The sequence below is a fragment of the Momordica charantia genome, unplaced genomic scaffold (assembly GCF_013281855.1).
Source record: "Momordica charantia cultivar OHB3-1 unplaced genomic scaffold, Mcharantia_2.0 BLBB01000088.1, whole genome shotgun sequence".
NCBI lineage: Eukaryota > Viridiplantae > Streptophyta > Magnoliopsida > Cucurbitales > Cucurbitaceae > Momordica > Momordica charantia.
This window is the reverse complement of record NW_028275244.1, coordinates 28,606-45,710: the sequence shown is the minus strand read 5'-3', so window position 1 is coordinate 45,710 and position 17,105 is coordinate 28,606.

The window sequence follows — 17,105 nt, the reverse complement described above, 5'->3', positions numbered from 1 at the left end:
TTGTGGGTTTTCTCTCTTTAAAAAGATACGCAAAAAGAGCTTCTGATTACACAACTACTCCCACTTGAAACCATACAGAAAAATGGGGGGCAACTGGCAAGTCTCATTTTATCATTATACTCAACTTTATAGACTTTGCATCATAAAGAAAGATTGAAGATGTGGGTCTTATCTTATTTAGGGTTCTCTTTTTCAACTGCAATAATCTTCACCTTTTCACATAAAATAAAGTTTATGATCTTCTAGATTACAAAATTTTAGCTGTTTTTTTTCCCTAATATTCTATGAGGGTCAGTAAGACCTACACAAATGTGTACTTGAAGACTTTAATTTGTGAAACTTATTTCGTTTATGAATTAATACGACACTTCACTCAATTTTTTTTTTCTGAAATAGAGTCATGTATTAGGTATTAAATGTTTTAAAAATTTTCAAATAAAGATTAAACGTAATTAAAATGAACGTTTTGAAAATATAGAGACTAAAATGAATATAAAATAAAAGATATTCAAAATCTATTTTTTAAAATTTTATTTTGGAAGTTCTGTACAAACTAAAAGTGCATTTTTGTCGTTGATGTCTGGATGTATTTTACAAAATTTTGAGAATAAATTAAAATGTTTGGTATTTCGAAGACTACGTTTGAAACCAAACCATAATTTATGACAAAAAAAAAATGGTGCTCATTTTTATTTGGCCTCTTCGTACAAATTGTTATTTTTCTTTGTTAGTTTTTATAGAAATGGTATAATCCCTGTTGTTTATTGACAATAATAAAAATGAAAAAGCATCGAAATGGAAAGCAATATAAATGATAATGACATTCATTTTCATTTTTGAATTTACTTAAAGTGTTTGAATTTGACATTCAATTTCTATTCATATTGTTTACTTGCGTATATAATAAGAATTATACATATTATAATTACACCATATCCTTTTCACATCTCTGATCAATTAAAAACACATCAATGAAAAAGGATGTGTGCATACAATAAAGAACAATTCTTGATAATGAATTTAAATTTAATTTATTTGAGAGTTATAAATTTTTATCTTAACAACTTATTTGGTAGTTAAAAATATCAACTCAGTAAAATTAAGTAATTGGTCAATTAGATAGAAGTTGGTGGCATTTCTAGTAAAAGCATGTCTATATATATATATATATATATATATATTCAACAAAACACGAAAGAAACTAAAAACGAGGACCCTAAGCGTCCGATAGTCGTCTTCCCAAGAAGAAGAGGGGAGAGACATTCCTCCAACCACACTCCAGAAACCTCATCATCCACAGCCATCCTTACTAATGCATGAGCAAGGTCAAGGGTAATAAGAAAAGCTTGTAAATTTCAGGAATCGTGTAAGATCAACAATCTCTTTCACCAACCAATCAAGCTCCGAATCGTCAGACTGAGAGTTCTTAATCTTCATGATCACCTGAAGAGAATCCGACACCACCTCCAAATTAAAGAAACCAAGCTCAATCACTTCTGTCAATCTATTAAAAAGGAAGAAAAAAGCAAATAACATTTTTAATTAAATGACCAATTATTAATAGAAAATGCTATTTGTTTTTATTGCTATGTTATCTAAATAACGACAATAGTGAACTAGATGGAAGAGAGATGACAGAAGAAATGTAAAATGTCATGTTTGATACGCAATCGTTTCTTGTTTTTAGATTCATTGGATCAAATAGATTCTATAATTTTACAGATTTGTATCTTAAAATTGCTTGTGAATTATGTGATCCAAATTTAGAATATTTTCAAATATTAATTTTGGATAGAATTACATTTAAAAAATGTGATACATATACTCTTTCATTTTATAAGCTCATTTATTATTATTTTTTTGGTTCAAAAGCTCATTTAATTTTTGTTCAAATTAAATCATGTAAAGATAATATATTATAAATTATATAATAGTGTAGAGTAATAATTATATAAAATTTTATAATAAATATGTTAATAAATAAATTAAAAATATTTTAGATTCAACTAATTAGTTGGGATCTAATCAGAAATTTTTCAAAACACACCTAAATTTCCTAGGTTAAAATTTAAGATCCAAACTTCACAATTTCTCCTTCTTCTTTTTATTTTCCTTAAATTCACTAAAAGCAAGTTTTTGTAAGTATCTTTATCCGAGTATTTTTCTTTTCTATCTGATATTTCTTTTCCACAAATAAACTAAACAATAAATTTCTCCGTGGGCCAACAGGCTTGATTTGCACTGCCACATAGGGAGCACTTTTCAGAAACTTGTCTCCACATTCTGTAATTTGACAATATAAAATAAACAAAAATCTGCAGAAAGGAAAATAAAAGAAGAAGAAGATCACAATGTTGGGAATTGGAAGTATTATTGCCATAAATTCCAAGTCAACCAGAAAAAAAAAAAAAGAAAAAGAAGAAGTTTTGAAAGGCTCAATCATTAGAGCCTGTACAACTAATATTGCAAAACTGGAAGAAGAAAGAAAAAGAAAAAAAAAATCATTTTGTTGTATCGTGTCAATATTATTCAAAAAATGGGTATGAAAACCAAAAGAAGCTCCTACAATCCAATATCTAATCTAATTTCCCACCAAATGGAAAAAGAGGAGAAATAAGAAATAGGCCAACCAGGGAAGAAGAAGGATCAGACTTCCATTAAAGAATCTCGAATTAGCCTACAAAAAAGGGAATCCCAGATGGGTGTGTAGTGTTTTTGGCGATCTCTAAATATGGGTGGAGAATTAATATAATTTGGTCAGAGAAATGAAAAATTGGGATTATGGGAAGTTATCCGGGAATGAGTTGTCGTGGAAGAAATCTTGGGGTGAAAAATTGGGTAAACCATAAGGAAGATGAACAGGATTTTGATTGAACGTGGGAAGAGGGGGCGGTTCCACAGTACGCCACGTATAAGAAATTACATCATCCGGCGGCGGCGGCGGCGGTGTCGGCGTCGGCGTGAAAATATTGGGGGAAATGGATGGCAGGGAAGTGGGGGTGGGGGAGAGGATCCCCGGCGGAGAATGAGGCGCCGTCGTGGGTTCGGGTTCGGTGACGTCGACGGAGGAAGTAGAAGCGGCGGCGGCGGCGGAGGGGTGGTAGCCGGTTTGTTGTTGGACGTAGGCCATAAAGTCAGCGGCGGGGACGTTCTTAACCTGTGGGGAGAGTTCGTAGATTACGAGGGGCGGTTGCCGGCGTTGCTGGTGGTGGTGGCGGAGTTGGAGGGCACGGGACGGCGGAAGCGGCGGCTTCTTGATCTTTAGAGAGTCTTTGGCGACGGAGAGGGCGGCGGGGCGGGGGCCATTCAGTGGAATTTCTTTTCTTCTCGGAGGGGAACCCATTATTGAATTTAATTTGAGGGGTAAAATCAAAATGAAATGGGTTTCTCTGTCTCTTTCTTTTGTTTGAAGTTTATATTTTTATAACACAACACAAACACCCATTCCGATTTCTGATTCTGATTCAGCCCACCCATTAGAGTTGAAACAGTCCAACCCAAGTCTTCTTTGCCACATCATCCCATTTTTTCATGCTGACCTGGTATGTATCTACATTATATTTTCCTAATTCAATCCACGTCACTTCATTTCATTGCTTCCTTTTCTTCTTCTTTTTCTTCTTCTTTTTCCTTTAAAACAATGTGTGGTGTAGGGATTCGAACTCGTTACTTTTTTGTTGGAGATTTGTTGTTAACTAATTGAGCTTACTCTTTGTTTATGCAAGAATTTGCACAAGGTTTGACCTAATCAAGGTTAAACTCAGATGTCAGTAATCTCGAACTACCTGCATAAGTGAGCAAAATCTCTGACGCTCGAGTCAGTTAATAGTTCGGACTTAATAACAAGTTTGAGGAGAAATTTGATACCCAGGGTAAGACTGAGGCCCTCTATTTATAGGTGTGGGGTTCGACAAACCTCACGACCGGCGATTATTATTGTCGAGTTGCAGGTCGAACCTGTCGGGTTGTTCAAATTGAACCCGAGTAGATCGAACTATTGAACAAACATACAAGTCAGGAAAGCGGCTAAGTCCCCCACCTCGACAGGTTCGAGGTGGAGCTGTCAGTTTGAATAATTCTTCTTCGGGTGAATCTACACGTGGCACGACAATTTCCTCTCTCACACTCTTTTTATATCATTAACAAAGTTTTTCCTATGCCAAAACAAGTATAGCTCAGTGGTAGTTGACATATATCTCCAACAAAAAATTGTGGGTTCGATCTCCACCCCATATATTTTACTAAAAAAACAATATTTTTCCTATGCATGTAATGCAGCGTATTCCTTACTTAGATGCTTAAAAATCTTAGTTAATAAAACTATAGGCTAATGAAAATACATATCATGTCAGAAAATCACTTGCAGCACATAAGTAAGTAGCATAGTATTGATTTTTAATTTTTATAATTAAGTTTTTCTTTTCTTGTCAAAAGTTACCTATAGGTAAGGGTGTTTGTGGGTGATTTTGGTAAAATTGATTTTTAAGGTATTGTTTGAATGGTGATTTAGAAAAATCAATTATATTGAATTTTTTTTTTTCAAAATCACTAATTTTCCAATCACTTCTAATCACACTCTTAAAATGTTACGTTTGTCGAAGCGATTTCAACATTAAGTCAACTTCCTTTAAGAAAACATTAAGTTAATTGAGTAAAGTTTAAGTGATTAGATATTTGAGATATGGTATTTTTCATTTTATAGATTTGTAAGTTTAAATCCTCACGTTTTTTATTAATTATTCATTTTGCAAATTCTAAAAACTATTTATGAAATATTAGAAACGTTGATAATAGATAAACATGATAAAGTAGTATTGATAATGGTCAATTTAATTATAACTTGACGGTTGGTATTAGTAACTTAATTATTTTGGAGGATTATATTCTTGATTGAAAAAAAAAATTAAAGCAAGTTCATATATATATTTTTACATATTAAATTCAATTAATTTTGTATGTTTTTTTGATTTGATCATATGCCCCTTTAAAAAGCTATCCATGGATTATTGACAATATTTAATTCCTTTTTGATGGATGGATATATGATATATTCTTGATTGAAAGAAGGGAAAAAAAAATCAAAGCAAGTCGTTTTTAAAAAGTGTCAGAAAATAACATAATGTAAATATATATAGGGGAAAGAGTTGAAAGTTTACACCATAAAATTTTCAATTTTATCGATTGAAATATTAAACATAAATATTAATTAATAATTTAAAATTAAATCTGAAGATTAATGAAACGAATAAATATAAATCAAATAAAATATAACTAAACAAAACACAAAAAGATTAAATCATGTTAAAGAGATGTTCAAACTCAATCATAAAAATATTCGAATCTAACTATAAACAAATAAAAATGTTTAAACTAGCAACAAAATAGACTAGTTAAAACTTAAAAGTATCCCATGTAGAAGAATGCCTATATAAATAATCTCATTCAACTATAATAATCCTATAGTTAATTACAAATATTAAAATTTTTAACCTATTAAAAGAATTAAGATGCAGCACATATTCAAATATAAGTATTAAAAGTGATGAAATTGAAAGCTTTAAGGTTAAAATTGATTTGCTTAATTAAGTTGGGGTTAAAATGGAAGTTTTTCCTAAAATATATATTGGTACATTTTTGTCCAATAAATAGTAATGTTTTGTTTTTCTTTTTTCTTTTTAATAATATTTTACCTAAGTACTATGGATGGTAGTTGTTTCGAATTTGGCGTGCGTAGGTTCAACTACCCTCTTATCTGTTATTTTTTTATTTGTAATTTTAAATAAAGGATATGCTAATTCAAGATTTAAGTATCCATACAATTGATTCTTAAATTTAATCAATGTTAATTTTGATAAGTTATTATCAGATATAGATATTATTAAGCACACTTGAAGGTAAATTGGGTCTAATACGTACAACTAGATCAATTAATCATTACTATATTAAATAAATACACAAATCATAACTTCAATCAATTAATTATCGTCAAAGCGAACATAGTTAAACAGTAATTAGTATGTATTTCCAACTACGAGGTCGTAAGTTCGATCCTCTCTGTCTATTGTATTCCAACAAAAAATCAATTAATTATCAATCTCAAATTTTTATTTTCATGAAATTTAAATTTAAATATAAGTATTAAAAGATTAAAATTTTGAATAAGTGTTGATACTTTTATTTATCTTTTCTTGAACTTGGTTTAAATTGGCACTGTTGATACTTGTTCTTTAAAAATTAAGTGTTGGAATGCGCTCCAAAAGGTTAAAAATTAGATAATAGAAAGAGTGACCAAAAATTATCTTGATCATTCTCAAATTAACAGGAAGTTTTAATTGTTGTTGGTCCAAAATCATGATGGATTTCAAATGGAATTATGTTGTTTATTGGTACCGTATGATTTTAAATGATTTTATCAGATTTCAAATCCCGTTCTACATGAAAAAATTTCGGATCAAAATGATCAAATTTGTACAGGATTTCATCACATTTTAAAATAAATAACTTATTTAACCTTTTTTATATTTTAATTTCTAATTAATAAATTTATATTAAAAGTTCAAATCAATAAAATTTTTATTTTAGGGAACATCCAAATAAAAAAATTTAATTTAATTCATTTTAAATCATTGTGTTCCAAACAAGATAAATAATTTAAAATCATTTTTCGAATTTCAAATCATGAAATTTAAATAATTTTATTAAATTTTCTTGATGCTAAATGGAGGGTAAAAATTAATTGTCTCTTAAAATTAGTCGAAGTGGGTATAAGTTGATCGAGATATTAGGATATTAAAAGAAAACTGTATTTGTAAAAACTATTTAAAAAAGAAGCCCTCTATTTTTTTAGAAAAAAAAATAATAATAAAATACTCAATACGTGTGAATTTATACATTTTCACAAACAGTATGGAAATAAGAAAAGTCATAAGTCTCTCTCGGTAAACCACGTGGAATTGTCAATTACTAAAAAGAAAGCTGTAAAAAAATTATTAATTGTCAAAATGGATGAACATAATTAATATAGTAAGTAATTACGTCCACACCATTAGTTGTTCAGTCAACTTGATTAATTTTGACTAATTTATTTTATTACATGATTTGTTGGGGTTTCATTACATTAGAAGTCGTCAAACACAAGTTCTTCTCGATTAGTTTCAATTTTAATTATTGTTGAAATTATTTAGGAAAAAAATTGTATTAGAGGAATCTACTAATGTATGAATTTATAATTCTAAGTTTATTGTCTATAATAGTATAATTACAAAAAAAAATCAAATAAATTAAAGAATTTGATTTAGCGTTCCTTATTTATTACCCGCCACACAAATGAATGTATATAAAACATTTTCTAATTATATATTTTAATATGATGACGAAGTCTAAGGTTTCGGATCTAGTTAGTCCCAATATTCTATTGCATCTCATACAATCTAAAGGACAACATAATATCTCAAGTCGTTTTTTAGATGAAAGATTGCCGGTAATATATCACTACAAATTCATATAGGTTTTTTCGCCATGCTTCAACTTGAATGCATTTAAATAATAAAAGTATATGTTCACAACATTCTTATGCGAGGCAATCTCGAGTTGTCAAACTTGCAAGTAGTTGTTTATTGGATAAAAATAAGGATTGTTTTAGTGATATTTAATGAAAATAGGAATGTAAATGGAAGAGGAATTTGGAAGTTGTATTAAATTTTAGAAAAAGTTAAATTCTAAATTAATACAATTGTTATGATTAATTATGTGGTTGAGTGTGTTTAATTTCAAGTCATATTTAAAATATCCCTATTAAATTTATGGTCCAACCACCTCTACAACACAACACAACCAATCAAGATTTCCCACTCAGTTTTACCTTTTCTTTTTCTCATCCCCACTAATTTGCAGTGGAGCTTAGAAGATCATATAATAAGATAAGGTAAGAGAAAACTAATTACTATATAAATTATTTATACGGCTTAGAACATTTAAATTTTCTTAAAATGGAAACATACTGAATTTGGACGAGTTAACCATCTAAACCGAACTAACCAACTGGTTGAGACATATATATATATATATATATATATATATATCATCCATCAAAAAAATTGATGGTTCAAATTTTCACTTCTATGTGTTGTTGAATTTGAAAAAAAAAATTAGGACGAGTTCATGTATTGTGGAAGTTAAACGAAACCGTTTGGACCGTCAAACTCAAGTCAATTGAAAAGCCGGTGAATGGAAAAGTATTGAAAACCTAAGAAATTTGAGAGGAAGGGGAAAATTCAAAGGTGGGGGAAGGGGAGGAAATTTGTAAAGATTGAGTCTTAGCGCGTGACTAGACTTTGACATTATATTTTTGGGCCACAACACAACCACAAGACAAATTCAAGTATGCAGCGCGACCTGCAATAACTATACAAACAAATTTGTATTTAATTTCCCAAGCAAACTAACATAAATATACCTTACCTACCTAAGAGGCAAAGGATATAAGTTGCTGTCTAAAACATGGAATTTGGGACCAAGTGTGTGCCTTGCTGACCGAGTCACGGCGCACCTACGTGTGGGCTCAAATATTGATCGTTTGAATATTATGAACAAGACTTACTTTTCTTGGTTTAGCACGTATGTACTTTTGAAATTTTTCAAATCGTTGAGGTTGTTGTTATTGAAGTACTTGACATTTTAAGAAGTCTTCCATGTAAACTCTTTTTGTTATGTAGTGATCGTTACGATGGTAGAATATTTATATTTATTAACGATATACTAGAATTATTAAGTATACTCTGTATTCTTAACTTTTAGAATTATGTTCTTTAGTTATATTAAACCTCCAAATTTTTTAATTGGTATCTCTCTTTTAAGCCTATATACTTTCAAAAGATTTTAGTAGTTAAAGATATTAAAAAAAAAAAAACTCGATAACTAGAAAAAATTTGAGTTATAAACTCGAGATTGGTTCAATGCTTCTACTAAAATAAATTTGGGCTGAATTGAAACTTATAACCCCAATTATTCTTAATTTTAAAATCATTTATTTTACTACCAAAAAATTATATATGGATATATTTATTTTCATTTTATTTAACTTCATTCAACAATTCTTTTGTCGATTATCTATTCTCTAACAACTTTTAAAAATAACTTTTTAAGTGTATAGAGGGTAATTTTTCTTATTAATTTTGATTCGTTAGAAAATATGTAAATAATTATTTTAAGATATTAACATTCCTTTTTTTCTTTTTGTTAGACAATATTGAAATGAGTGACCACAATAACATCTACTGATCCAACCCAAATATTTGATATAAATAATATATAGAGGTAGTTTACTTTTTGACGCAAAAATCCTAGGTTATAAATTAATCCTACATCGAGGAAGCAGTTAAAATACTGTTTATCAAAAAGAAAAAAAAGTTAAAATACTAAATATGTTTTAACATTATGCTCTAATACTTTTATTAAATTACTATAGGTCTGAAATGTTCGAACTATGGGAAATTAGATTAAGTAAATTTCATCATCATTATTATTATTAAAAAAAATAGTGTTTGAAGATAAATGGTTGTTTTAGGGTTCTAAAAAAAAGGGTTGTTTTAGGGTTTAGGTTTTATCACTCTAAATTCAGAATGTTTTGTCTTTTTCGTCTTTTCGTCCCTTGTTTTTGAAGTGATTGGAAAGGAGCTTCACTTTTCTAAAATATTGTTTGGGTAAATAAGAAATTATTTAGTTAAATTGATTATATCTAAACAGATGAAATAATTAATTTTATTTTTATTATAATATATGGCTTTTAAATAATAAATTTCTGCCCACCAAACATTATCAAATATGTCATTGTTTTTGGAACCTAGCTATTACAGGTAGACATGCATATCTAAATTAAATTAAAAGATATGAAAATTGTTTAATGAAATAAAGCTATTTGTCACCGTAAAAAATATCTAATTAGATTATGCATATGGAGATTGTGTCTAAAATAGAGATAACTCAAGTCTACTAAATAAAGTTGTATCAAACTTGAATAAAGTCAAAAATCGGACATAACGTCCAAGGTCAACCAAAGCCAAAGTTCGAGTTAGCTCAAGTTAGCGTAAAGCTCGTATATAGCTAGTAATCAGTCCAAGTGACTCTCGAAGACTATAAATAGAGAGGTCTTAACCTCATTTTCGTGGAGGAGTAAGATTTCTAAAAAGTTGTTAGAGCACTTAGAAGAGATTCTAATACAAAGATGAATAAAATTATATTAACTTCACGAATTAAATTTTTCGTGCCAACAGGGGTTGGATAAACTTTTTTTCTAAAGTTTTTTTTCCACTGACAATTCAAAAGTTGATAAGTATTTATTTTTTTAAAAATAATAGAAAATATCTATTCTCTTTCTTATTTTATCCATTCTCGTTCTCTTGATGGTTAAAAATATAGCAGTAGTCGGCGTGAGATGTTCACTAGCCAATTTAATACCTAAATATTATTAACCTTTTTTTAAGTAATTTACGTGCTGATCAGATTCACAAAATAAAAGCCAAACATTTATTTATTTATTTATAAAGCTGGAACGACACACCGCGCGCGCGTATATATATATATATATATATATACACACACATATATATTATATATACATAAATGGATTCATAGAGTATTGTTATGCAATGGAAACCGAAAGTCGAGGTACAGGTGAAGATCGGAAGGAAGCCACTGGGCTGCGGGGCTCGGCCCACGGCCCTCCAGCGGCCCTTCGTCTTCGATCCACGGTTTCGCCAGGCCCGCCAACGAAATTAGAGTTAGCTACCTATGGAATGTTCTGGAACAACCTGGCGACTATAAGTAACGATCCAGCCTTAGAGGTAAGGGCATCTAAAACTAGCTACATTTCACATTATCCTCTTGCTAACTTAAACATCGCCCGTGTGACTAGTGTCGTACCGGTTTAGCTCATCTGGTTTTGCAGGTACTAATCCCGGATCAACAAGTTTGGTAGGTGTGAGGAGGAGAATCGGAGGACCGAAATCCACGTATCAACAAGTATATTTATTTTGTGCGGAAAGTTAATTAGTTGTATCCTCCCCTTCCCGTGGGCTTGACGCCATTGTAGCCACTTCTGCCATTGGGTTCATAGCCATTGTAGCCACTTCTGCCATTGGGCTCGTGGCTGTTGTAGCCACTTCTGCCGGTAGGTTCATATTTAGCTTCAAGAACTTTTCGTCCTGTAAGTTATTAAAAAAGAAATAATATGCATGTCTACGACAAAATAGATATAGTAGATTGCTGACATATCATGATCATTAATTTAAGAGAAAATAGTCCCTTTTACCCTCCCTGACTTAATAAATTTTTAACCTAAACTTTCAATTTCATCCAATATTATTAAATCTTTTGTTTGATCTAGGGTCAATTTTACACATTATCAATTTCAATTTTATGTGAGGCTTGACTTACCAAAAAATGAGGGGAGTTGTAGAGATTCTTATATTGTATTTTATTAAAATTAGTGGATAAATTTATAGCAAAAGTTTTGTTATAAATAAAAAATAGTATACCCAACCCGAATCAGCATATTTTTTTGTTTTACGGTCCATAATTCTTCCTCAATTAGGCTTAGACAGAATAGCAGAGCAAGTACAAGTATCGGTAGAATAATAAAAATGTGTTCCTCATCATTAATATATGTGATCTTTCGGGAGAATCGATGACTGTATCAAAGATGCACTTAGTTAGTATTAGTAAGTCTGAGAATTCTTAATTGGCTAGTTAGAAATAGATCTAGTGGAACAAAGGATTATCCCGGATCTACACCAATTTTTTTTATTAAAAAAAGGTAGTTTAAGGTAATTAAAATTTATTAACTTTGACCAAGTTAGGGGTAAAGTTTTACTTTTAGCATCCAACTCAATTAAAATTAAACCTAGTGGATGATACAAATTAAAAAGTATAGTATCAAACTTTTTAAAATTTAGAAAAAAACCGGAGTTAAAAATTTAGGTGTAAATTGTACCGACCAAGTGCGGATTCTTGCAGACCGGCGGCAGCCACTTCATTGGTGGATATGAGGAGGAAGACAGCAAGGAAAGCAGCCATCGCCACGGCTCCGGCAACCTTAGAGTTCACCATTTTCCAGTGCTGGCTTTAAAAAACCAATGGTAATTAGTTTACGTTATACAAAATTTTGCTGAGTATTTATAGCTGAACAAGGCTTAAAATTAGTTAATATAATATATATGTCACGCAGATCCACGTTGCCCATTATTCAACAAACAATTAATTGATTCGGTTTTGGCACCCAATTTCAACGCTAATGGATCAAAGTTTCAAATATATGACATAATTTACCCCCAAAATTCTACCTTATCATATGGACTTTTATGTAACGTTCATCCAGGAAAGATAAATTTTTTTAGTTTTTTAACTCCCGCCAGATGTGGCTACAGATCATTTTGTTTGATTCCGAGCGTTGAAATATATGAAGAATTATTCAAACTTACTTGCTGCTGCCACATACGCGTGTATCTCACCGATTTTTAGAATTGGAGTGTTTATTATTATTCCCTCTTTTAAAAAAAAGGGGGTAAGATTTTTAGATTTCTTATCAAATTAAAAAATCAAAATAGAGAAAATTTAAGTATGAGTAATATTCCTAAACTTAATTTTTATATATAAAAATAAATTATTACGAAGATTACTGGAGATAAGTTTTTAGAGCCTATGAATTGTCTATGATTTTAGAAGTTTCAATTAGCCTTTATGATTTGGTTAGTTATCCATTTACATGACAATAAGTTTATGTTTTCTAAATTTAGCTACGATTGGTAAGGTTTAATAAAATCACAGTGATCACATTGTAAATCTTAGGACTATAAAGACTTATAAAGACCTAATTAAAGTTAAAATTCAAACAATATGGAGAAGCTAAAAAGTTTAATACTATAGAAACTATTATAATTTGGTTTAAAATTTATTAATAATGTTTAGTTTTATAATTAAAAGTATTTTTAAAATTTTCGAAAACTCTTTTACGGTATTTTGGGTGAAATGTTTAATTAATATTTAACTAAGAAAGTTAATTGTCAATTTGAAAGATCTTCACCCATGTTTTATTTAACTTAAAAATGAGAAATAGAAAATGACGTCAGTAAGTAATTAACCTATGGATCATGGACCATTTTGTATGACCGGATGGCCCAAGACTTGGAATAATACATTACTAATATAATATGTTTAATAACCTTTAAGAAATATAATATTGCTTATTAAAAACACTCTTTTTATTTTAATTGAAGAAAAGGAAAAACAGAAAACAAGAGGTTAAAATATTTCTCATAAGTCATAACTACGAAGGTCCAAACGTTTTTAAAATGGTTAAAATACATAGTCAATAACCTTACTAGGTATAGTACTATATAGTATATATATTTCAAAGATTCCTCCCCTCACTATTTAATCCATAATCAAAGATTTATATTTCTTCAAATATCTCTAAAACTGAATTATTGACTTATTCTGCACCCTCCCTGTTTGAATCCTTCCATAGAAAAAAAGAAATAGAGAATTTATTTTTTTAATTAAAAATTGCAAAAGACGTATTTAAGAAAGACAAGGCTTAGAAATTGCAAAGAGAAATAAAGCATATTGAACATGAGGAAAATATTATTATATGGTTGATGGGATTAAATAATGCAGAAAAGTGTGTGTTTGGTTGGAGAAAATGAGAGAATTTTAGGGGGAGAGAATCAGCATGTGGTTTGTGATAAATATGATATGTAAGGGATGGCGATGGGGATTTAATTTGAGGCGTATAAGCTATATATACATATATTATATTATAAGCTCTATTCTTCTTAAGTGACATATATATATATATTATTTCATGAAAATGATGCAAAACCCACCACGTGATTTTAATTTTTTCTCCAAATAATCCACTCCTACGGATCACTTCTCCGGAGAATTCTCAAGAGTGTTTTCTTGGTTAAATGTTATATCACATTTTAAAATTCAAAGGGGTTTTTAACCTTTGTTTCATATGGAGATCAAACTAAAATAGAGTTCCTTATAAATTGGTTGTTGCTATAAAATCTATGTAACTTATAAATATTAGATCATTCATTTCTAAGGTATCATATTTTTTTATCTATGTGACATAAAAAATAAGTCTATACCTAGTGTCAAGTTTATACTAATTATTTGTTGCGACAAAATTATCCAAATTTTTTTTATCCATCTTGTTGATGGATGTACCCAAGTTTATGTTTGATATATATGAGATCTATTACTCATATAGGCTATGCATAAATTAAAAAACTAATATTTTTAAATACTACGTTCTAACTTAATTTTAATAATAATTGTACACAATAATATTAATCATTAACCCTATACTTGAAAGTATAGGTAATTACACAAATTCAAGTTTTTATAACTTATTCTTTTACATAAATATTGAAATAAGTATATATATGGTATGACTTCAAAGTTTGTAAAATCATGCTTATTAAAAATTTAAAACTATGAATATACCCTTTGAAAATAAATACATATAAAACCTTATATCTTAATAAGCGAGTAATTTCTATGTCATAAAACAGAAAAGCCATGGAAGCCCTAGTTTATTATTTTTCACTTTTTCTAATTGAAAACCAATTACATAATAAAGATTTATAATATACATAGTTACTATTTCCAGTATCAATTGATTTTAAGATATAACCTATCGATTTAGTAAAATCTACCAAAAACAAAAACCACTTAGTTTTATCTTAAGATTCAATCATTTATTGAAATATAATTAATAATATCATGTTTGAATAATTAATATATTAAATAATTTTGTACGTATGATACCTTATTAAATTATTTGTGTGATCTGTAGTCCCAAAAAAAAAAAAAAATTTATTAGTAATTTCAAAATTTCACCAGCAATATTTGATATCATATTTTATTTATGTTATAATTAAATAATGTATTTAATAGACCCATTTTACATGCTAGAATTAAGGTATGTACCCTTGACTAAAATATCGTATATTCGAATCCATCCTTACATGTATTGAATAGAATCCTATCGAAATTAAAAGACAACAATTCATAAATTATTTTTACCCATGATCGGAGGTAGAAGATTTGTTAAAAATGGCCAAAAAATACAATAAAATGTTACTTGCCAATCTGGATATAGTTGATTTGTTTAAGATATATAACTTCCATTAAACGAGGGTAAAGGTTTGAATGATAAAAAAAAAAAAAAAATTTATTTCACATAAATGGGAATTAATTGTTTCCTGCACTGGATGTGAACTCGAATTAGTACTAAAAATTGAAAAACTGGAATTAAATATTAAAAAAGGTTCCTCAATTTTATAGCACCCATCCACGACGTGTCGCATTCTCAGTAATTTATGGAAGGATATTTCATTAATATGTAATTAAAAAAAATATTAAAATTAAACTCAATTTTACTTTAACATTAAAAGAATTAAGGATTAATCTATAATAAAGTAAGTCAACCATGATAACAGCCCCCTTAAAAAGAAATTAGTTGACCTATTAATTTGAGAGAGAGGAGTGTGACCAAGTGTGTCCGCAACCTAGGATTAAATAACTTAATTAATTATACTAAAAACTTAATTAATTAGATATAAGTAAGCTAGCTAAAATCATTAAGAGTATTAAATTAGTTTTAGTTTAATTTAAGTTAACGAAGATACGCCACGTAACCCGTTTGATCACGTGCATGGCAACATGCCTTCTTACGCTTTGCATCTAATTAATTAATTAATTAATTTTAATAATCTGTATTATTCCTCATATTTCTCCCTAAATCCACGACTGGAAGCTCACTGTATCACTCCCATTCGTGCCGACCATTTTCAGTTTTCCCCTGCAAATTACCATTCTATCCTTGCCTTAAATATCAGACAAACCTACAAGTGGAGAAATAAATATTATTTTATTTATTTTAATATTATGAAATAAGAAATTGCATTTTTTTAAAACAAAATCCAAAATAAACATTTATTATATAATTAACCTGCATGTAAGGAATATATGCAAATGACTAAAGAATATCAGAAATAGAACCAAAAAAAATAAAATATAAGTTCATATAAGTTTTTTTATTCCATTTATTATATAAGTTTTTTTTTTGTTTATGTTAATGATTAAAATAAATACTTGTTGCAACTTGAGAAAATATTTAAGAGAGGGTATAGTGTAGAGCATTTGAAGATGGTGGTGTGATTAATGAACTCATTCAATGATTCATGACTTATTTTCATAATTGTCCAATCAAAATTTGTTGTCAAACAGTAAGTTATCTTTTACACGATGTATAAGCATACAATAATAATCAATTAAGAAACCAAAAACTAGTTGGATTAATTGGCATTGATGATGCAACAATTTTTTTTTTTAATTTGCATTTTTTTTTTTTGGAAATCAACAATAATGAAGACCAATGCTTTTGTTTGTTAATATTAAGGCAGCACATTGAGTCATTTTTTGAGTGTTTGTTATTTGTACCTAGCTTTCTTTCTCTAGACTTGGAAAGTGATTGAGTTGTTATATCAGTAAACTAATTTATGTTTGTAAATGTTAAGTTATAAATAACTGTGCAGAGGAGACTAAATATTTAACAATGAGAAATCCTATTACCTCTATATAAATTTTGAGATTGTTCTCCCATTAAAATTGGAAGAATTAATTAGAAGCATACTTTGTTTATAATTTTTTTCCTCTATTGAAAATCATTAAAAAGCTGTTTAAAAGTTTAGGCTAGCTAACTAAAATTTAAATTATTCTTTCAATAATTACTCGGGTAATATAAATTATCGTATATATTTTTACCCTCTCCTCAGAAAACTTCAATCAGAGAAGAAAAGAAAGGAAGATAAAATAGAAAAATGAAACTATTATATGAGAGGATGGGAGGGAATTAGGAAAAATAAAATATAAATGATTAATTTTTTCATCCATGATATTAGAACACACGATGTTACATTGTATTTCAAATTCCTGTAATATCATTCATAAGATACCATTTTAAACATGTTAAATCACCGCTAATCAAAAAAAGTCTAAGTTGATTTGAATAATTCATAAACTAAAATGATGATGAT